Genomic DNA, 24,887 nt, shown 5'->3' with positions numbered 1-24,887 from the left:
AAAAGCTTACCAAGTGAAAAAAGTCTTATATGGTAAAACAACACATTTGATTGGCTGACAAGAAACATCATAGTCATTAAACTCATGAATATTCATATTACACTAAATAATATTTAGACATCACAAGAATTTAACTCATAAATATTCATTAAGCCCTGGATTAAATAGGGCACCGAGTTTGGTAATCCATTTCTTTTCTTTTGTATCTAGTTTGTGGTGCCGATAGGGATGATCTTGCACCCTTTGGTATTGGTCATATTTCTGAAGGTTTAGCAAATACTAGTTCCATGAAGCCGGAACAACAATGTGAAAAACTATTTAGTGATTTAAACAAAAACATGAAAACACTTAGATCTTTTGTTTGGCACCTTAAATTACTTAAAGCTTATTTGATTAAAGGCATTAGTCCTAGGGGTTTGAGAGTCAAAATTCAACCTCTAGTAGCTGACCCTGATGATATTTTAACTACGGAATGGTTATCCATTCAACAAGAATGCTCAATGAAGTTTGTTGAATCTCTGTCGAAGTATTACACTAGGATTATAGATAAAGAAACTTCCAAGGTGTTACAATTAATAGATGATTGTAATCAGTATCAGAATGATACATTTTTTTCTGCATCATTATCTAAACTTAGTTCAGATCTGTTAAATTTTGATATTCATCTTAAGGAAAGAAAACTTAGAAAACTTTCTCGTGATCAGTCTGATTACGAGAGGGGGCAACCCTTTAAATATACTAGACATGTTAGATTTCAAGAGATGCACAATAGAAATACATCCAGTTCCAAAAGGAAATGTCCACGTTCTATTTTGAAAGGACGTGGTAACCATACTGATACCACTGATTATGATACATCATCAGGTACTGACACGGAAACACAGCACACCATGGAGTCCCCCACTCCTAAACGTAAAAATTACACATCCCCTTTAGGCAACATCGAGGGAGGAGAGGAGGCAGGAAACACAAGAAGGGTTACAAGTCTACAGAATCTTATGGAAGTATTAATGAAATGAACAAGTAAATTATGTTGTTGCCAACAATGTCTGTAACATCTCTAGCACTGTAATAACACCTGAACAAACATCTTTATTGAATAAAGGCTTATCTTTTATACCTGGCTTTTTTGTGCCTGAAGACACTTTTGCACAGGATTTATTTACATTTTGTAGACTCATTAACCTTAAATTGTTTTTTCAGGATAAGGGGGAAGAACAACAGCAAAAAATGGATATCTTTAAATATCATGCCTCCTCATTTATACCTCCTATGCATCCTTCTGTAAATCTTTTTGTACTTAGTGATTTACATTTTGTGTCTAATACTTGTCTACCTATGCGAATAACATGACTGACAATGAATTGTCTTGTTTAAATGAACTAGCACAAAATAAAGAACTTGTTATTCTTCATGCAGATAAAGGTGGAGCGGTGGTGGTGATGAACTGGAGTGATTATGATATCGAGGCTCACAAGCAATTGGGTGATGTTTGATATTACACCAAAATGCCACTTGACCCCACCTCTATGTTTAAACATCAAATTGATAATTTTGCCCGGTTGACAATGGGATAATAACAACCAAAACTTTAAGTCACTTAACTATCACTGATCCTGCTAGACAATATATTTATTTTCTGCCAAAGATACACAAGGATCCTTTACATCCACCAGGTAGACCCATTGTATCGGGTATAGGATCACTTACTGAGCCCCTTTCTGAATTTCTGACCAGGTATTTAAAACCTTTACTTTCATGGGTTAGATCCGGGATACAGGACACCACCCAATTTTTAAGCATTGTTAATGACATGCAGTTAGAGGAGAATTGGTGGTTATGCACACTAGATGTAAGCTCACTATACACCAACATCCCTCATTGGGCTGGTCTTGATGCCATTGAATATTGGCTTTATAAGTCAAATATTTATCAACCTGGTTTTAACACTTTTTTGATTAATCTCACCGAGCATGTACTTACGAAAAATGTCTTTTTCTATGATAAGGAATGCTATTTACAGATTAAAGGTACAGCGATGGGGGCATCCTTTGCCCCCATATATGCTGATCTATTTATGGCATACATTGAGGAGATTCTGATATATGATGATACTCATAATCTGTTTTTGCCTGAGATTGATATCTGGCGGAGGTATTTGGATGATTGCTGGATGGTGTGGAGATCTGACATTGAGTATCTTCATGAATTTATGGAATATTTAAATGATAACAAATGGGGAATACAATTTACTATTACCCATGACCAGAACTCCATAACGTTTTTGGATGTTTTGGTCACAAGAAATCAGGATAATACCTTGAATACTGAAGTATATAGGAAGTTTCCCCAATATAACACCTTACTCCATGCCTCCAGCTACCATCCAAAACATATAGCCAGAAACATTCCTAAATCACAGTTTATTAGAATTAGATGTAATTGCTCGGATGATATCAGTTTTAAACATCATTCTCAGGATCTATACCATAGATTCATAAATAGGGGCTACAGCTCAGGGTATGTTACCATGGCCCAAAACCATGCCATGATCTATTGACATATAAGAAGAAACCTTTGTCAAAAAATATATTACGTTTCACTACTACATTTGGTAGAAATACCAATAGATTTATGGACATAATTAAGGACAATTGGAACATATTGAAGGCGGATGGTAATATTAATACGATAATTCCCAATGTATGTTCTTTTAAAGGAAAAAACCTAGCAGCTCATTTCAATCATTACAAACATCATTCTGATTCTGTACTACCTCAGTTATATCAGACCACCATTATGGGTGACAAACTTATTGGCTGTTTCCCTTGTGGTCATTGCATTAACTGTAAACATATTCTGAAATCAAAAGAATTTAGTAGTAGAAACAGTAGCACAGTATATGACATTCGATTTTTTGCCAACTGTAACACTGACTGGGCTATCTATATGGCTTGTTGTAGTTGCCACTCTTTTTATATAGGTCAGACCTCTCGGCCTTTCAGGTTACGTATGTCAGAGCACTTGAGTGGCATTAAATGTAAAAGAACTACCAATGCTTTATATAAACACACACTCAAACATCAAACAGCTAAATTTCATTTTATTATTATTGATAAACTCATTGGTGATCGAACCCATAAATCTGGTTGGCACCACAAACTTGATACAAAAGAAAAGAAATGGATTACCAAACTTGGTGCCCTATTTAATCCAGGGCTTAATGAATATTTATGAGTTAAATTCTTGTGATGTCTAAATATTATTTAGTGTAATATGAATATTCATGAGTTTAATGACTATGATGTTTCTTGTCAGCCAATCAAATGTTTTGTTTTACCATATAAGACTTTTTTCACTTGGTAAGCTTTTTTCTGTTATACACTGAAGAAGGCCAGGTTAAATCCAGGCCGAAACCGGTCTGTTAAATTAAGCTTTTTATGAAGTCTTAAGTAGTTTTAATAAACTACATTTTTTTCATGGCTCACTTGTTGCTGGCTTAGTTTTTTCTTTATGGTCTTGCCTTTTGCCGTGCAACTTCCTACGTGCAGGGGAACTTTACTTTGATACTGTTGTGAAGTTTGTCACTTCTGACTTCAGTAGCATGAAGTTGGCTTTGGAGAAGTTTTTTAAGGAGATTTCCTTACTGGGGGTTGGGGGTGGGAAGTGGATGTCAAGGGTGATTTGCTTATGGTCAGACCTGACCAATGAGGGGGTGACCACTGGTGTGGAGCATCTATCTCCCATGTTGGTAATGACCAGGTCTAGGATATTGGAGCCCGTGGTGGGACAATGGATTAGTTGATCCAGGGCATTGGAATTTATGAATTCCAAGAACCGTTGGGAAAAAAAGTTGGTACCCGAGTAGTTTTCCCAATTAATGGCAGGGTAGTTGAAATCACCCAGATATACTGATTGCTGTATATATATCTAGCGAAGTGTGGATGTATGAGTGTCTGCATATGTATATATGTATATATGGGTATTTATTTATATGTCTATCTATGTATGTATACATTTGTACTACAGAGAGGGGGAGGTATATATCTATATAGTTATGGGTATTCATACAAACACATATACCTCTAAATCTTTAGCTACATATCCAGTAATGTTGACTGGTATTACTGGATACTGTGTTTCGTGTGCATACCGGCCAACCTTGTGTGCCACGTATGCTTTGCGATACCTACGACTGACTCCGTTAGTGCACACAGAGTCACACGTGACACCGGCCGTTGGATTCTGTGTGCTTAGGCACTTTCAAGCGGTTGTAAGTGTGTTTGCACAAAGGTTAGCACTGCTGACTTCCGGTCACAGTGTCTTATACGTAGTTAGCGTCTCCTTTGCTTGACCTGTGTTGGCGGTGCTTCACCCCACCCAAACGCACTTGCACATGCTTACTATTGCTTACATGTGCTTACTTTGCTTATCTGTGCTTACACCTGCTTATTGCTGACTTATTCATTATGGTACTGACTCTTCACATGTGCATTTCATGCAGTACTTCAGTTCACATTTAAATGTTATTTAGTAGGTTATACAGCAATAAAATGTAAATAAATGTTTGTATACAGATTTCACATGGAAAATGGTATGTGCTGCAGTGGGACTCGAGCCGGGAATGCCTCCTCATTAGGTGGATGCTCTGACCACTACGCTATTGCTGTGCTGCTTCATTTGCTATATCTTCATTTTTATCCTCTTCAGCCTTTTATGCTGCTTTAACCATAGCTAAGTGATGGGCACACCCGTGCACCTACAGTTAGCTGTATTCATAGTTTTATAATTAATTACAGTGGTTACTTCTTTTTATTTTTATGTCCTGTTGCTGTTGTACACATGGGGGACTGTTGGTGAGGATATGCAGACACCTATGAGTGGCCTCACTCATTTATTTACAGTTTCTACTGTTCTACTTTGCAGGGGAGTGTTTATTCTGAGAGCTCTGCTCTCAGCCATGCCTGCTGCACGCGTCCATGCTGCATGTAGGATTAGGAGGTCAGGCAGTGTGCCTTCATTAATATGCGTGGCGCACTGCCGTCCTCCTCCTAAATGGCCACTTCTGTGCAGGACTAGACAAGTCCTGCATGGAAGATTAATGAATCCAGGGGTCTGACTTCCAAATTTCCAAATTCTCAAAACTTCCAAATTCTATGCCCCAGTATTCAAAATACAATGCTCTAAAGTCTTTTAAGTTCAAAATTCTGTTTTCTGGTGTTCTATATTCAAAATCCAAAATTTTCAAATTTTAAGTTTCAAGGTTTTGCATTCTTAGCTCAAAACATTACATATTCTAATTATTTCCAAATTCCACCCTCTAGCATTCCAAATACCAAGTTCCAGTCTCCACAAGTCAAGTACTATGTTCAAATGTTCGAATTTCTTAGTTCCAACCTTCAAAATTCTTAAGTTCACAAACTAAAGACATAAAGTTCAAAAGTCAGAAATTCTAAATTCCATATTCTAGGTTACAAAGTCCACCCATGAGAACTATAGTATCAGCTAGAGTATGGGTCACTAAACCAATATTGAAATATCTAGATACTGTACTTAAACAGCATCTTATGAACAGTGGCACAATAATCAAAGACATGGTGGATTTTCTAAGCCAGTTATCAAAATGGACAAATACTAGGAATTTGAAAGGGTGTTGATTCACTTTTTACTGTAATACCCAAGTAGGTGCTCAGCATATTAAACAGTACTTCACTGAGTTTTCCTAATGCTCTAACAGAGAAATTGAAAGCATATATGAGACACTACACCTGGTCTTAACTAACTGTATTTTTGCTTCAAAGACAACTGTATAAATAATGTGGGTTGCAATGGGCACTCCCATTGCAAACATGTATACCAACATTGTGATATACTATTGGCAAAGCCAACACATTCTAGCAGAGAATCAATGGAGAAATGCCATCATATCCTATAGGTGCTTTGTGGATGATTTGTTTTTGATTTGGGAAGGTACAATAACTGATTTTGAGGCATTTTTCCCATTTATATATCCATTAACTATACTTTCAACAAGAACTTGGATGACAACTCTAACTTAAGCCTAAGTGTAAGCAATCACGATGTGTTATTAACTGTAGCAATGTTCAATCCCTCCCCAAAAAAAATTCTTGTGAAACAGAACTAATATATTGATTTAAATTGATTTACTATACAACAGCATTTAACAAATGATATACAGAAGCCTACCTGGTAGCTCCTCCTGGGACATGCTTGCTGTCCCCAAAACAGTAGCACAAATCTCATGGATATGCTGTTCTGCACTTTCCTGGGAGCTGTACGGATCCTTGACAGTGGACAGAAGCTCTTTATTTGCTGTTAGTGGTAGCTATGTAGCTGGCCCCCTCAGTACTCATCTGATCATGGCTCACTGCAGCTGCTCTCCTCCATGTAGATGAGATCATGTCAGTGACCCTATGGGGCAACTTGTCATATGTCCTGCTATGGCCACTCACTACATCAATCTTTGCAGCAATCTGCTGCCAAATCTGCATTCTGCCTGATATATCTCCATGTCTCCTCTCAAGCAGGAAGGCACCATGTCACCTAAAAGCTTCAACAATGCCCTGATTCTCAGGGTCAGTGAAGAGTGGTTTTCGAGGATTGAAATGCCTGGGTGGCATAGTCCTAGGTAGTATAAAGGACAACAGAAAAATAATACATATGGGTATCACATAACTGCAAAATAACAGTTCTTAGAAAAGCAGAAAAGGTGGTATTTCAGTAGTACCCACTGGAGAAACATAAAACAGTCTAGAGATTTGAAATACAAACAACAGGCTGGATGCTGAAAAAGGAGAGCAACAATAGCAACATATCCTTGTTTGTACCATAACAGAAATGCACCTTTGCTCCCCCACCCCCAAAAAACAGACAAATGACACAGTTTGCTAACAAACCATCTTCAAAATGCTAAAATAGCTATCAAATAAATTGTCCCTGAAACATGTCTACGGACTTAACGCAGAACATTCTATGTTAAGGTATTTCCAGCCATGTATACCTGTAAAATGCCCTGACAAACATGGCCATATAAGTGTAAAAGCCTTTGCTAATACATGTATATATATATATATATATATATATATATATATATATATATATATATATATATATATATATATATATATATATATATATGTGTGTGTGTGTGTGTGTGTGTGGGTCTACTTTGTTTCATTGAAGGCTCATTTCACTTAATTTGAATTCACTCTGACCAAATTGCTGAAAGCTCAAATTACTGAATCTGGCTGTACTGGCACTGTGTAGAGTACTGTAAGACAAGTAAAAGGCAGATGCCCGTTTCCACACTGTAGTGTGATCCTGTAGTTAGTATATATAGTTAGGGGTGTGTGGCAGGCACAGCCCCCCACATTGTGGGGTGTGGGGTGTGTAGCCCCCACCTAGTTTGGTTTTATATTATATTTCACCTAAGGCTTCAAAACAATACATTTTAAACCATAGACATGCATACTTACAACACCAATGACTAACTCTTTCCAGAAGACAATATATACCCAAACTAAGTGGAGGGCTATGCTCCCCACACCCCAGAATGTGGGAGGCTGTAGCCCCCACACCCCCCTAACTATACATACTAACTCCAGGATTGAACCACAGTGGGGAAAAGGGCATATACCTTTTACTTGCCTTATGTACGCTATACAGTGCCAGTACAGCCAGATTCAGTGAAATGAGTTTTCAGTAACTTGAGCTTTCAGCGATTTGGTCAGGATGAATTCAAATTCAGTGAAATGAGCTTTCAATGAAACAAAGTAGAGGTCTACTTTGTTTCACTGAAAGCTCATTTCACTGAATTTGAATTTGAATTCCTTGCTAAAACGTTGTTTGTATGACAAAGAAGAATACGGTACCCTTACTGTGTTCTTAAGGTTCATTGGAGTGAGAGTTCAAATCCAGACCTATGTAGAAATATTTCATATGTACTATCAAACATTTTGTAGTATTTATTTCATAGATTTCTTTGTTTCATTTGAACTACTTTTCCCTTTTATTTGTATTTCAGATTCCTGCTGCAAAGCTGATTGTGTGGCAAAGAGGGATAAGCCACCCTTACTGTGTTTTGAAGGCTCATTGGAGTAAGAGTTCAAGTACAAATATATGTAGAAATATGTTATTTGTACTAATATTTTGTAGTGTGTATGTCATAGATTGCTTTTCCTCATTTCAACTACTTTCCCTTTTTTCTTTTTCTTGTTTTGTTTTGGGGAGGGGGCATTGTGCAATGTGCAGCTTAGCTGTCAGATTTGGCTGTGCTTGTCTCATTTGCATGAAGCATGGCATTGTGCAAAATGGACTAGTTGCCACCCAGGAACCAGACAGAGCACATGCAGGACACTTGCAAACAGGTTGTCTGTAAAAGGGCAAAGCCCAAAACCAACACATTGTTGCAATGTTTGTATTTCATTATGTAACTGCGCTTAGCACGATTGCATGGCAGTTAGAAAGTTCCCCAGCAGCCGCAGCCATTGAACACCTGCAGACAGGACTCAGACAGCCAATAACTGAAACTGGATACATTCAATTAATTCTGTTGGGCACCAAGCAAACCTGCTAAGTATCATTGCTCTGCGGTTAACACAGACACCTTGACAATGATTAGGAAATTATAAAATGCCATGTAACTAGTCCTGTGGCAACAGGTACAAGTGTAAGGCTGGAATACAGATTGTCCTGGGTTCTAGTGCAGGGAGTGCAACCTTTTTTTACTGTTGTGACAGTGCAGTTTATAGCAATGAATTGAAAAATAGACAAGTGTTATCTCAACATTGCTGAGACAACAGGTGTAAGTGTAAGACTGCCATACACATGGTCCTGGATTCTAATATAGGATATTCCATACACTTTTACTGTTGCTCCACTTCCCATTATATTCTCTCTCACTTATAGCACTTTAGATAGTGGAGCTGATATGAGTTATATGCATGAGGGATGAGACACTATTAATGTGTTTTCAGATGTATGACTGAGAGTATATTGTCTACTATATTTCTATCAGTATAATCCTGCTATCTGGACTTGCATGGCCTTCACAATTACCTAAGACACATGCACAATGGAAATATATCCAATAACCTTGTCAGGTCACACACATACATGTGTAATAGCTCCAACTGTAAGCTGTATTTATGTATGTTTCCTGACTATGTCTGAGTAGCACCTCTTATGTTGCAAAGATGGAAACTCAATGGTGTGGGAAAAAATGCTTTGTCCCTTATGCCTAGGTTTGAATCCCACAATATAAAAATCAATTTTTCTCAGTGTATAAATACAAAAATGTGTGTCAGGTCATTACATTTGTGCCCCCAGTGCATGTCTGCAAACTTAACTCACCTAACAGTTACCTTCTAGTTTCCAATAAATATATCCAGGCAACATCAGTTAACACCTCTGAAACTAAGGCCAAATGTCAGATTAACCTTCCAATTTCAATTATTTAATTTATCCCTGCTTGGCACTGATGTGCTTTTCTTAACACTGGGAAAACATGGTTGGCACTGTTGCTTGGGTTTGTGTACTAACAGTAAACTTGATAACCGAAATTTGCGGGAAAACATCAGTTTCCATTACTCTAGTTTGGCTGGTAGACATGGCTAGAATTGGAGTGGAAGGTACCAAGTTTACTGTACAGATGTTGGGTGTCCAGAATTCCAGGATAATTACTGGACTCCTGCTAAAGCACCACAGCCAAAGGCTTCTGCAGGTGTACTATTCTGGCTCCCAGTATAAGTCTGAGGCATGGAATAATTTGGCCCTGGGTGTATCCACTACCACTGGTATCCCATGCACTGTAGAGCAATGTAGGCATCATTTCAATGACCTACACAGGAGAAAGAGGGATACTATCAACCACAGGTTGGATGAGATTCAGACTGCAGTCATCCTACAGCTGTGTAAGTATGACAATAAAAGAGTACTTGTAAGACTTAGAAAGCTAAATAATGGCAAGACTGGCATGCATAATGTTCTTCTGTTGTTTTCTGTTCTTTCCCCAGCTCTCAACAAACATGAGTTCAATCAGCAGGCTCATGTTACTCAATTGCAGAGACTGAGGGAAACAAATGATATATATGCAGCAGAAGAGAAGCATTATTGCAGCTCTAAAAGTTAAAGATATCTTTTTCTGGTCTTTTATACAGTTGTATTAAATTGAGCATTCATATCCCAATTGTAAAAGCAAGTATGCATACATTAGTCTGTAGCACAGACCAGTTGTAAGAGTCCAATATTAGACTGTAGTCAGAGGTTGTAGGTTCAAATACCACAGTTCCCAACTCTACAATGCTGTTATTGCTTCAATGATATTTACATTAAATTAAAAACTCTATACCAGTGGCAGAAATGCCATGCTGTAGACTGTAGTCTGTATAACTGGAACATGCATATGTGCAATATACAAGGATTGCTTTCAGCAATTTGTAGTATAGTGTGCATCTGTTAGGACTTATACTTAAATGTAATACTTCAGATAAAAAAGTTGTATAATTGTGTTAATGGATTGTATACCACATATGATGGTACTAATTTTATCTGTTCTGTCTCTTACCCCCAACCCTTATCTCTTTATTTATTTTCTATTATGTGTCTTCAAAATATCTCCATGCCATCCATGTGTACCACATCAATAAATACTACACTGCACAGTGAGGTAGGCCAGACCCAGTGGATCAGCCTACCCATACTCCACTAACTCCAGCGCCAATGCCCCACACTTCTGGGAGGCAACCTGACAGCACTGCTATGCTACCCCTGTACTACATATGCCCTCAGTTAGTACTGCCTTGGAACCTGGTGAGTGTTACCCTCCAGGACCAGTGGCAGAGGTGGCGATTTCATCCCCCACAGGGAGAAACCAGGATTGGTGTGTAGGGGCATGCACCACACCATTGATGTACACCTATATTGGATGGAGAGGATGCTCTCCCTCATGGTCTATGGGAGGAGAAGATATCAAGCAGTCCAGCCACCAGTGGAGCAAGGGGGCAGTGATGAATGTCCAGTGGGTGAGGACTCAATTCTCACTGTCTCTAAGCTTGATGTCCATGAGCCTGCATTGTCCCCTCCCTCATCCCAAGCAAGGTGTCCCCCAACTTTATGTGTCCATCACTGTCTCTTGTCTTGTTTTTTGTTTTTTTTGTTTCCATTTGCTTCCTCACCTACCCAACTTACTTGACCCAGACATACCTACGTCCATTACCCAACATTCCTGTCTTACTGAATTAAAAAAAATGGGCACCTGTCCCTCAAAAATAAGCATCCCATACATAGCTCTCCATTTTACACATCCATCTTCTTGACAGACTTGATTTTGTCCATTTGGCTATACAACATGATTACGATGTTGTCACCCCTCTATCTGCAGGTGACAGTCCAAATTTAGCTAATATTCTACACATATGATCAGCTTTTACTGTTGAAAGCATGGGTAGTTATGGTTCTTTCCTACATCCCTCCTGCACATTTCTGTATTCCTTTCCTTTTGTTCTTCCCCCGATTGCTCCCCATTTCACAATTTTCCATTTTAACACATATAATTTGATCAAAAACTAGAATCACACACAACACACAGAAGTATCAGAAAAAGTAATGGATCCCTTCACATTTTGGCCTCTGTGTTTGTGTAGAGTTTTGCATTATGCAGTAATGCCAAGTGATGGTCAGAGCTGGTACAATGCTATGGTTATCTCGGCTCAATCTCACTTAACCTCAGTGCACTATGCCAACACACAGCAACTCATGCACTATAAAGAATTAATGTCATTGCATTATCACTGATTATGCAAACATATTTAAAAGTCTTATATACACCTGGATTCAAACCTAGCATAATTGAGGCTCAAAAAGAAATGTTTCAAAGTATTTAGACCTGTTGCCACAGAGTTGGTTAAGCAGCAGGTGTGTTTCATAAACTCAGTACTAAGTGTCAGATTTTAGCAATGTGACTCACATTTCTGCATAGCTTAGCTACACGCAAACCGGGAATGTATAGCTCACATGTGCAAACACTCTGCCAACCATTGCACAAACATAACTGCTTGCAGCACTATGGAAAAGTAAATATAATTATGAATTTCTGCTATTTGCTGTCCATTTCATGAAATTACAAAACCTCAGCTTTGGCCGGCAAAGATCTAGCTGTATTCAACTGGGTGTATAAGATAATTTAAGTACCTTTTATCTGCACTTTTTTCAAATAATACAGTATTTAAATTGATTTAATTGTGTTGTATGAGTATTAACTGAAGTGGAAGTTTTGACTCTGTTCTTCAGTTAGTGCTTGCTTGAATTTTATTGTCTGTTAGTAATTGCAGGTGTGGGGGTAGCCATATTCTTTGATTTCCTGTCACTGCCTATTTAAGTGGTACAGTTTGAAATATTTTCTGCTTAAAAACCTCAGCTAAGATCTAGCTGTATTCAACTGGACGTATAAGAGAATTTAAGTACCTTTTATCTGCACTTTTTTTAAAGAATACAGTATTTAAATTGATTTAATTGTGTTGCATGAATATTAACTGAAGTGGAAGTTTTGACTCTGTTCTTCAGTTAGTGCTTGCTTGAATTTTATTGTCTGTTAGTAATTGCAGGTGTGGAGGTAGCCACATTCTTTGATTTCCTGTCACTGCCTATTTAAGTGATACAGTTTGAAATATTTTCTGCTTAAAAACCTCAGCTTTGGCCGGCTAATATCTAGCTGTATTCAACTGGACGTATAAGAGAATTTAAGTACCTTTTATGTGCACTTTTTTCAAATAATACAGTATTTAAATTGATTTAATTGTGTTGCATGAATATTAACTGAACTGGAAGTTTTGACTCTGTTCTTCAGTAAGTGCTTGCTTGAATTTTATTGTCTGTTAGTAATTGCAGGTGTCAGGGTAGCCACATTCTTTGATTTCCTGTCAATGCCTATTTAAGTGGTACAGTTTGAAATATTTTCTGCTTAAAAACCTCAGCTTTGGCCGGCTAAGATCTAGCTGTATTCAACTGGATGTATAAGAGAATTTAAGTACTTTTTATCTGCACGTTTTTCAAATAATAAAGTATTTAAATTGATTTAATTGTGTTGCATGAGTATTAACTGAAGTGGAAGTTTTGACTCTGTTCTTCAGTTAGTTTCCCCACCCACTCTCCCTGTTTCTGTTTTGGTGTTAATCTTAGTGGCTTTGAAACTGCCCGCCCCTCTTGTAAATTTGTGTTTGGATACTCCTTCTAGGCCCATATCATTTGCTCACTCAATTGAGTGCAGTGAGATCATATTCTGATTTCAGGCACTCCTACTGTGTCCAAATAGAGCATATGGGAAAGAGAACAAAAGAAATAAATTTTAAGCTTGTTTCCTGCCTTTCCTGTTAAGTGGTCTAGACTGTTTGTAGGCTTCTGAGCCCCCAAGCCCTTCTGTGTTGGAGGGAAGCCTTCTAGCTTAGTTTTGTTTCTTATAACTAGCCAGTTTTCTAGTTTCAGCACTCAAATCTGTTTCTTTGAAATCAGCACTTGTTCAGAACTCATTATAAGCACTACATAAGCTGCAAAGTACTACAGCATGCAACTTTCCCCACTTGTCTAGAGGAAAGCAGTTTTTAGTACTTAATAACTAAGCACCTATCCAGGCATGTCTAAGGGTCAGCTCCCAGTGATTTCTCCTGTCTACCTGATGAATCTGGGCATCTTGGGGCAATGCAGCAGTTGCCTCATGTACAGAGGCAACCCTCCTCTCCTACCACCCAACACTACAACCTGTGAGAGATGCACTTATATAGCCAAACTGGAAGCAAAGCTCTTTTCACCCAAGACTGGACTAGGCAGTCAAGAGGAGAAGGTAAACACTTGCACCACACCACACTCATCACATAGTCCCTCAAAACCTACGCCACCAAAACACACACATAGAAACACAAAACACACACCTACATTCATGGAGGCTCTCAATAAAAACCTGCCCAAGCATCAGGGACATCCAAAGCATAAACGCAAGCAAACTCCACCCCATAACACAACCCAAATGACACATAGCCCACAAACTCAGTGTGCCACTCAACCACAGCCCATAAGGCATAACAATGTACCCAACACTCTAGTCATAGGTGACTTTATAGTCAGGCACACTGATGTTCCACTCACTAGACTAAACAAGGAGAAAGTTACTGTCAGCTGCCTGTCAGGTGCTAGGATCCACCACATAATGCATGCACTCAGGTCACTCCACAATAAGTACAAATATGACACTGTCATTGTCCATGTTGGTGTGAATGACCTGAGATGTATCTCGCTGGACTACATGAAAAGAGACATGGAGGAGCTCTCCGATCTTGTATCCCAGGCAGGTATGACCCTAACCCTGAGTAGCATCCTGCCATCACCCAGAATGATACCACAGTACAAGGACAAAATGATTGACTTCAACAATTGGCTAAGCTTCTGGTGTCATTCTAAGGGGATCCAGTATTTGTCTGCCTGGGACGACATGATCGACAAACCATGATGCTTTGCCAGAGATGGCCTGCACCTGTCGCCCTTAGGATTCCGGATACTGGCTAAGGCTCTTGCCACCCCTATAGTGCCTTTTTTTAGGCAAGGTTCAAATGACAAATTTACCACCATAACAGGTACAAGCAAGTAAAATCTGAGGGTAATGCTACTCAATGCTAGAAGTCTAAACCTCAAAATGCACTCATTCGAGGCACTCCTTAAAATGGAGAACATTGATATCTGTGCAGTGACAGAGACCTGGTTCAAAGCTCCAGAGAGCACCCCTGCATTACCAGGCTACAATTCATACCACACCTTTCGGCCACCTAACCCGGAACGAAGCACTAAAGGCGGAGGTGTGTCCATATTCATTAAGGATATCCATACCTCCAGGCTAGTTGCACAGCATAATGCATCCGAGATTATCCAAGTGCAAATAACTCTGGGCAAGACCGCAATCCAAATTGTAGCTTGCTACAAACCCCCCACCATGCCCCAGGATTCCCAGTCCTCATTTCTTGATACACTGGAAAGTATTAGGGTACAACCCAACACCCTAATAATGGGCAATTTCAACTACCCCACCATTAACTGGGAAAACTACTCATGTACCAACTCTTTTGCTCAACGTTTTCTAGAATTCATACATTCCAATGCCTTGGATCAACTTATTCACACCCCCACCAGTGGCAGCAATATCCTAGACCTGGTCATTACTAACATGGGAAACCAGTGTTCCACACCAGAGGTCAATTTCTTGTTGGTCAGATCCGACCACAGCCTAGACATCCACATCCCACCCCCACCCCCAATTAGGGAAACCATCTTAAAAACTTCTCCAAAGCCAACTTCACACTTCTTAAGACAGAAGTGGCAAACTTCATGACACCCATGCAGACAGACAATAGAGGTATGACTGCTGAATCCTACACAAATGCACTTTATAAGCACTTACATGAGTGCATGGATCATGCTATCCCTAATAGAACCAAGATGTTATCCTCCAAAAAAAGGAAGCCAATCTGGTGGTCCTCTGCCATAAACAAACTCTACAACAGAAGAAATAAACTGTTGCAAAAAAAGTAAAATCCCATGACTGGAGGAACTCCCTGGTCAATCTCAGTAAGAAGCTGAGATCCCTCATAAAATCCTCCAAAGCTAGTTACGAAAACAAAATTGCCACTGACTCTAAAGACAACCACAAAGCATTCTATAGCTATGTCAAGAATCTCAATGGGAACACTCAGATCTGCTCTGAGTTACAACACAATGACACTAAATATACAGAACCAACTGATATTGCCAACATCCTAGCAGATAGGTTCAGTGCTAACTTTACCCCCCTCTCACCCCCTAGAGGGCTCATCTCTTTACCGGAAGAATGCAAAGGTCCTATAATCATGGCTGCACAGGTAAAAAACACACTCTCCAAAGCCAAGAACACAGCATCCATGGGACCTGACAATATCCCAGGCTGCATTCTACATGAACTACAGAATGAAATGGCACCCTACCTAAGTACCATGTTCAATCATAGCCTCACCTCAGGCTTTGTACCCACTGAATGGTGCACTGTGATGGTTATCCCACTCCACAAAGGGGGAGCCACGACAGACCCCAGGAACTACTGCCCCATTAACCTGATGAGTCTGGTCTGCAAGGCCATGGAATGTATCATCATGGAACTCATAAACAAAGACATTGGTAATCTCCAAACTCTGGACCCTACCCAGTTTGGATTTGTAAAAGGCAGATCATGTCTCCTAAACCTTATTGACTTCTTTGAAGCAGTCACCAAAGCCATAGATGAGGGTAAAATGGTTCACATAGCTTATCTAGATCTTGCCAAGGCTTTCGACACCATTCCCCACTCTGGAATTATAGATAAGCTCACTAAACTAGGTATAAATCCCTATGTCACAAGATGGGTTGCCAACTGTCTCATGGACAGAACCCACACTGTGAAAGTAGCGGATTCCAAATCCGACTTCAGACCAGTGACAAGTGGGGTACCACATGGTTCAGTCCTGGGTCCTCTCCTGTTTGGTATCTACTTCTCTGAAATGCAGGCTAACACAGAAGGTCTTTGGCTAACAAAGTTTGCAGATGACTGCAAACTAGGAGCAATAATCAAAACTCCTAACGATGTGGGCAAACTACAAAAGGTCCTTACTGAGACAGATACCTGGTGTCAAAACCATGGCCTGAAGCTCAATGCCAAAAAGTGTATTGTCATCCCCTTTGGTAAAAACTCTGTACCCATGAACTATCACATAGCTGGTAGTCTACTTAATGCCAAAAATGTGATAAGAGACCTTGGGACACAGGTGGGCATTAGTCTCTCCTTTGATAGTCACATCGCCACAGTGGTCAGGAAATCCTTCTAATGTGGCTCATCTCATCACAAAAGGATTCTCATCCAGAAAAAAAGAGGTCATTATTCCCCTCTACTCATCACTCATTAGACCCATTACAGAGTACAATGCCCCTTTTGGTATGTACCTCACAAGACATCTACAACAACTGGAAAGACCACAGAAATACCTCACAAAGAGGATTACTGGCCTCAAACAGATGCCCTACACAGACCGTCTCAAAAAACGACAGCTTTACTCCATCGCATATCGTCTACTCAGGGGCGATCTCTGCCTAACATACAAAGCTATGTCAAACCCAGAGCTGTTGGACATGTTGCACTTAAAGAAATCCCAATCCCTCCAAGCTACACACTCTAGGGACCTAAATCTTGTCACCACAATAAACAGAACATGCTGGAGGGATAGATTCCTGTCCCAGAGATTTCCCATACTCTGGAACAGACTACCTATCTATGTCAAACAGAGCTCTTCATTAGCACTCTTCAAGAAAAATCTTGATGATTGGATGGGAAATGGGAAATTCACCCCAGGGATCACTTCTGTGGCTCTGCTCGACAGGGGCACAGGAAAATAATTTTCTTGGGTGGCGAAAGCCAGGGTACATTTTTTGGCTAGGCTTATATAGGCCCTAGCGGCAATAGCCTAGTACCTACCTATGAACCTATGAAACATAACAAACTGAAAGCCCTACCCTATTCGGCTTTGTTAAGGGCAGATCTTGCCTCTTGAACCTGGTTGACTTCTTTGAAACAGCAAGGCATAGATGAAGGGAAGGCAGTCCACATGACAGTCCACTTGGGCATCATAAATAAGCTCACCAGCTTAAATATCAACCCCTATGTCACAAGATGGGTTGCAAACTGGCTCAGGGATAGAACCCACATGGTCAGAATTGCAGGTGCCATGTCAGACTCTAAACTAGATACAAGTGGTGTCCCACAAGGCTCAGTCTTGGGACCTCTCTTGTTTGGTATATACTTCTCTGAGGTACAAGCTAACATGGGAGGGTTATGGCTGACCAAGTTCGCAGATGACTCCAAACTGGGTGCCTTAATCGACTCTCCGGCTGACATAAGCATCCTCCAAAAGAGTCTCACAGAGACAGATAACTGGTGCCAGAACCATGGCCTAAAGCTAAATGCCGAAAAGTGCATAGTCATCCCCTTTGGGAAAAACCAAGTGCTCACAAATTACCACATAGGTGGTAATCCATTAAGTATGGAAGACATAATTAGGGATTTGGGGACCCAAGTAGATAGTAATCTCTCCTTTGACAATCACTTTGCCAAAGTGGTTAGAAAGACCTTCTATATAGCCCACATTATCATGAACGGGTTCACATCTAGATCAAGAGAGGTCATTGTGCCCCTCTACTCATCACTCATCAGACCCATAATTGAATACAATGCCCTATTTGGGATGTACCTTATCCAACACCTGCAGCAACTGGAGAGACCCCAAAAGTACCTCACCAAGAGGATCAAGGGACTCAAACAGATGTCCTATGCAGTTCGGCTGAAGAAACTCCAGCTCTACTCAGTTGCTTGCCGCCTACTCAGAGGTGATCTATGCCTGACGTATAAAGCCATGTCCAACCCAGAATGAATGGACATGCTCCACCTCAGGAAATCCAAATCCCTTAGAGCTACATGCTCCAGGGACTTAAACCTCAGCACAGATATAAATAGGACATGCTGGAGGAACAGATTCATATCCCAGAGGCTCCCCTCACTCTGGATCAAAATCTCAATCCATGTTAGGCAGAGCCCCTCACTGACCTTCTTCAAGATAAATCTTGACGAGTGGATGGGAGATTGTAAATTTACCCCTGGGATCTCTTCTGTGTCCTTGCTAGACAGAGGCACAGTAAACTAACCTTAAAAGGGCTATCGTCTGTGACCTACTATACAGAGGCGCAGTCAACCAATCTAAAAGGGTGGTGAAAGCCAAAAACACTCTGGTTAGGCTTATAAATGCACTAGGTCACATAGCCTAGTATCAACCTATGAACCTATGAACCTATGAACCTATCTAACAATATGTCACATGTTTACAATACAGCCATATGTTGCCTCCCCCAAAGCACTGCAACCCTGGTGTCTCAGTACATTTTCACACAAATATCACCTACACTACAGAAATTAATACCAAATGTATGATATGCAATGCACATCAATCTGTTAACATGCAGAAATATAACTATTGACCCATAACCCTAAAAAGCCTTATCTGCATGGCTAGAGAAGGGATCAGCATAGACCTTATCCACAGGGACAACACACTTGGCCCAACTCATTTTGGTTTAGTCAAGGGTAGATCTTCCTTATTAAACCTACTGGACTTCTTTGGTAATGACCTCAAAAACCTGGATGAGGGATAACAGGACATCCAGCTATGTTGATTTATCCAAGGCCTTTGACACTATCCCCCATTCAGGTATCATAGAGAAACTATCCCATCTGGGGATTGACCCATACATTACTAGATGGATAGCCAACTGGCTAACCAACAGAATGCACACTGTCAAAGTTGGGGAATACATCTCCACCACTAGACCACTTAGCAGTGGAATACCACAGGGATCTGTGCTAGGCCCTCAATGTTGGGAAACTATTTCTCTGAAGTCCAGGCAACAGTAGATGGTATATGGTTTACCAAGTTTGCAGATGACTGTCAACTGGACAAAGTCATACAGAGTCCCCCAACTATGTTAACATATTATAGAATGGAGTGACACAGACAAATGATTGCTGCCAAACTCATGAACTGCACTTTAAAGCAAAAAATGCCTCACTGTCACAGGTTCACAGGTTGGTACTAGGCTATCGGCCCTAGGGCCTATACAAGCCTAGCAATAACAATTCCCTGTCTATTTCTTCCCAAACTATTTACTTCCCTGGACCCCTGTCTAGCAGGGTGACTGACATGATCCCCAGAGTGAATTTCCTTTCTCCCATCCAATTGTCAAGGTTCCTTTTGAATAGGGCCAAAGAGGCGCTCTGCTTGACATGTATGGGCAGTCTATTCCAGAGTCTGGGGAGTCTCAGGGTCAGGAATCTATCCCTCCAGCAAGTTTTTTTTTATTGTGATGACAAGGTTTAGATCCATGGAGTGTGTGGCTCTGAGGGATTGGGATTTCTTTAAGTGTAGCATGTCCAACAGCTCTGGGTTTGACATGGCCTTGTATGTTAAGCAGAAATCACCTCTGAGTAGACGATATGTGACAGAGTATAGCTGGGTTTTTTTAAGGTAGTCAGCATAGGGCAACTGCTTTAGGCCTGCGATTCATTTGTTGAGGTATTTCTGTGGTTTTCCCAGTTGCTGCAAATGTCTTGAGAGGTACATACCAAATGGGGCATTGTATTCTATAATGGGTCTAATGAGGGATGAGTACAGTGGGGCAATGACTTCCTTTTTTCTGGATGAAAATCCCTTAGTGATGAGGTGTGCCATATAGAAGGATTTCCTGACTGTTATGGTGATGTGGTTATCGAAGGTGAGACCACTGCCCACCTGTGTCCCTAAGTGTCTTATTACACTTTCGGTGTTTAGTGTACTGCCACTTATGTGGTAATTCACAGGTACATGTTTTTTCCCAAAGGGGGTAACTATACATTTCTTGGCATTGAGCTTGAGACCATGGCTCTGGCACCAAGCATCTGTTTCTGTAAGGACCTTTTGTAGAGTATCCACATCATTTGGGGATTCAATAATGGCTCCCAGTTTGCAGTCATCTGCAAAGTTTGTTAGCCAGAGTCCCTTAGTGTTGGCCTGTACATCAAAGAAGTAGATGCCAAACAAGAGCGGTCCCAGGACTGAACCCTGAGGTACTCCACTTGTCACTTGTCTGGAGCAGGATTTGGAGTCAGCTACTTTTACAGTGTGGGTTCTGTCAGTAAGCCAGTTGGCAACCCATCGAGTGACGTAGGGATTAATACCCAGCTTAGTAAGTCTATCTATGATTCCAGAGTGGGGGATGGTGTCAAAGGCCATGGCGAGGTCCACATAGGCTGCCTGGACTGCCTTACCCTCATCTATGGCTTTGGAGACTGGTTCAAAGAAGTCAGACAGATTCAGGAGACAAGATCGGCCCTTCAGGAATCCAAACTGGGTGGGGTCCAGTGTTTGAAGGTTGCCAATGTCTTTGTTTATAAGTTTCATGATAATACATCCATGGCCTTGCTGATCAGGCTCATCAGACTGATGGGGCAGTAGTTCCCGGGATCCAAGGTGGATCCCCCCTTGTGGAGTGGGATAACTGTAGCTATGCACCACTCAGTGGGCACGAAGCCTGAGGTGAGGCTATGATTAAACATGACACTTAGGTGAGATGCCAGTTCATTTTGTAGTTCATGTAATACACAGCCCGGGATGTCATCTGGTCCCATGGATGCTGTATTCTTAGCAATGAAGTACCAGTTCTAATTGTGATATACATAGCAGCCCTCTATGCTCAAACACAGTGTTGCAAGACTTGGGAACACATGTTGATAGCAATCTATAGTTCAATCTCTATATATCCATAATGGTGAGACACACAATCTACATTGTGCACCTAATAAATAAGGCCATCACATCCACGACCAGAGAGGTCATAGCTTTGCTGTACTTTACCCTTATCAGACCACAAATTGAGTACAATGCTCCCTTCTGTCTGTACCTCACCAGACACTTGCAAGAACTGAAGAAAACACAGAGGTTTGTGACTGAGAGACTCCAGGGCTTCCAAAACATGACATACATGGAAAGACTGAAAGACCTGTCACCGTTCTCAGTATCATGCAGGCTGCTGAGAGGTGACCTATTCCTGGCCTACAGAGAAGTCAAAGATCCTGCCCTACTGAAAATTCTGGACATCTGCAAATGAAATGGAACAAGAATAACTTGCTCCAGGGATCTCATCCTAACCAGTGACATAAACAGAACTTGCTGGGGAGATCAGTATATCTCCCAGTGATTGACACTCCTTTGTAACAGGCATATGACGCAGTGCTCCTCAATGACTCTATTCAAGCTCAATCTTGACAACTGGATGGGTGATTGTAAATTCATCCCTGGGGTGGGCATCTGTGTCCCTGCATGAATAGAGCCAGGTGGTGCTGAACACAAAATTGCTCTGCAAATAATGACCATCTAATTATGCTCATTAAGTGTAATTCTGTTTTTATACAGCTAGGCTTTTAAACGTCGTAGCACCATTAGGCTAGTAACCTTCTATAACCCTATGAAGCTATGAACCTATGCAGGCCTCCCAACATCTTCTCTCCAACATACCCTACTGGTGTCATCCACTGGGTCCGTATTAGTTTATCAAAATACATATTCATTGAATATGTATTCATTAATAACTAAACAGCGAAATTCATTACAGTGAAGTATGGAATTTATCCCAGGGTTAAGAACCGAAGTTTGATCTTGGAGATGATATATATACTTGGAGGGGGTGTGGAGGGGTGAAGATTCCCAGTTGGGTGGGTTAGATTTAGTGCGTTGTGTGCTCCAGAGTGCTAGAGGATGGGTGGTTCCTAACCCTGGGAAAAATTTCTTGCTTCACTTTAATTAATTTTAATGTTTAGCCATTGACGAATATGTATTCAATGAATATGCATTATGGTGAATTAATATAGATCCCATCCACTATATATTGACCTGCTGTCTTGTAAAAGTCAGACTTATGCCGTGGCAGTTTCATAAAGTACTGAGTTCTGTAGTCTGTGTGCATAGATAGGTAGGGGTTCTATTTTCACTGCAGTCTACTGGTGTGTGTGTGTGTGTGTGTGTGTGTGTGTGTGTGTGTGTGTGTGTGTGTGTGTGTGTGTGTGTGTGTGTGTGTGTGTGTGTCTAGCCAGAAGAGCAGAAGTGTGTATCCTACAATTACCATTGGAATCTTGTGGATTGACAGTATTTTGATACTTGCACATGCCTACACAGCCATTTCATGCAGGCCTCCAAACATCTTCTTTCCAACATGCCCTGCTGGTGTCATCCACTGGGTCTATATTAGTTTATCAAAATACATATTCATTGAATATGTATTCATTAATAGCTATAAAGTGAAATTCATTACAGTGAAGTACGGAATTTTTCCCAGGGTTAAGAACCACTGGGCCATCAGCACAACTTTGCCCTTTTCCCCACCAAAGTTTGATCTTGGAGATGATACATATACTTGGCGGGGTGTGGAGGGGTGAAGATTCCCACTTGGGTGGGTTAGATTTAGTGAGTTGTGTGTTCCAGAGTGCTAGAGGATGGGTAGTTCCTAACCCTGGGAACAATTCCTTGCTTCACTTAATGAATTTCACTGTTTAGCCATTGATGAATACGTATTCAATGAATATGTATTATGGTGAATTAATATAGACTCCATCCACTATATATTGACCTGCTGTCTTGTAAAAGTCAGACTTGTGCCATGGCAGTTGCATAAAGTACTGAGTTTTGTAGTCTGTGTACTTAGGTAGGGGTTCTGTTTTCACTGCAGTCTACGTGTGTGTGTGTGTGTGTGTGTGTGTGTGTGTGTGTGTGTGTGTGCGTGTGTGTGCGTGTGTGTGTGTGTGTGTGTGTGTGTGTGTGTGTGTGTGTGTGTGTATGTGCGTGTGTGTGGCTAGCCAGAAGAGCAGAAGTGTATATTCTACAGTTACCATTGGAATCTTATGGATTGACAGTATTTTGATACTTGCACATACCTACTCAGCCATTTCATGCAGGCCTCCCAACATCTTCTTTCCAACATGCCCTGCTGATATCATCCACTATAACTTGACCTGCAGTCTTGTAAAAGTCAGACTTGGGCAATCACTCTTGCATAAAGTACTGAGTTCTGTAATCTGTGTACTTAGGTAGGAGTTCAATTCTCACTGCAGTCAAATGGTGTGTGTGTGTGTGTGTGTGTGTGTGTGTGTGTGTGTGTGTGTGTGTGTGTGTGTGTGTGTGTGTGTGTGTGTGTGTGTGTGTGTGTGTTTGTGTGTGTGCATGTGCTGTGGTGTGGGTGTGGGTGCGTGTGTTTGAGCTCTTGCTTGACATTACAGAGAATCTTTTACACCAGCATGTGGGGCACTCTTATTACCATATCCTCCTTACCAGAAACTGCTGATGTCATCAGCTATGAAGTGCTGCATGAGACACTCCAAGTCAGACTTGAGCTGTGGTGCTTATCTTAAATATAGAGTTCCATAGTCTGGGTACTTAGATAGGTAGGGGTTCGATTCTCACTGCAGTCAACTGGGGGGTGTCCAGGTGTTTGTGCTCTTGCTTGACGTTACCCAGAGCCTTTTTCACAAGCATGTGGGACATTATTGCCATATTCTCCAAACCAGACACAGTTGATATCATAATCTATATCTGATTTGTGAATGTGCACTATTCCTACCAGGGCATGGGTCAGAGACTATCCTGGAGGCCAGGTAGAAGTCACCTCATCCTATATGATCCAGATTAAAGTGACATGCTTTTCAATCCATCCACATATGTCACGGCATGGTTTCTAGGCCCTGTGTTTTCTTGGTGAGAAGCACCTGTGGTCTCTCCAGCTGCTGCATGTGACTGGTGAGGTACATGTATAAGAGAGCATTATACTCTATTAGTGTTCTGATAAAGGCTTGAGTACCGTGCTGTACTGTAATCCTCAGATCAGAATATGATGGCATGATTTATGATGTGCACAACAATGGCTTTCAATAGCAGTGTGGAAACTTGGTGGTCAAAGTTTAGATTGTTATCTATGTGTGTTCCCAGTGCTTGTATTACTGGGCTTCAGCAGAGTGGGATTGTTGTCAATGCTGTAATTAGCAGGGAATTCCACTTTACAGAAGGACAAAATTAAGACACATCTTTGCATTTATTTGAAAATTGTGCGGCTTTGTCACTGATCATTTGTCTGTGTTAGCTCTTACTGTAGCATATTATCATCATAAATGGATTCAATGATTGCACCCAGTATGCAAGAATCAGCAAATATGGTAAGCCAAAGGCTATATATTTAGCCTAAACTTTTGAGAAATAAAG

Source organism: Protopterus annectens, chromosome 2.part0 (genome assembly GCF_019279795.1).
Source record: "Protopterus annectens isolate FY-2018-M chromosome 2.part0, PAN1.0, whole genome shotgun sequence".
NCBI classification, from domain to species: Eukaryota; Metazoa; Chordata; order Ceratodontiformes; family Protopteridae; genus Protopterus; species Protopterus annectens.
This window is presented reverse-complemented; position numbering follows the sequence as displayed.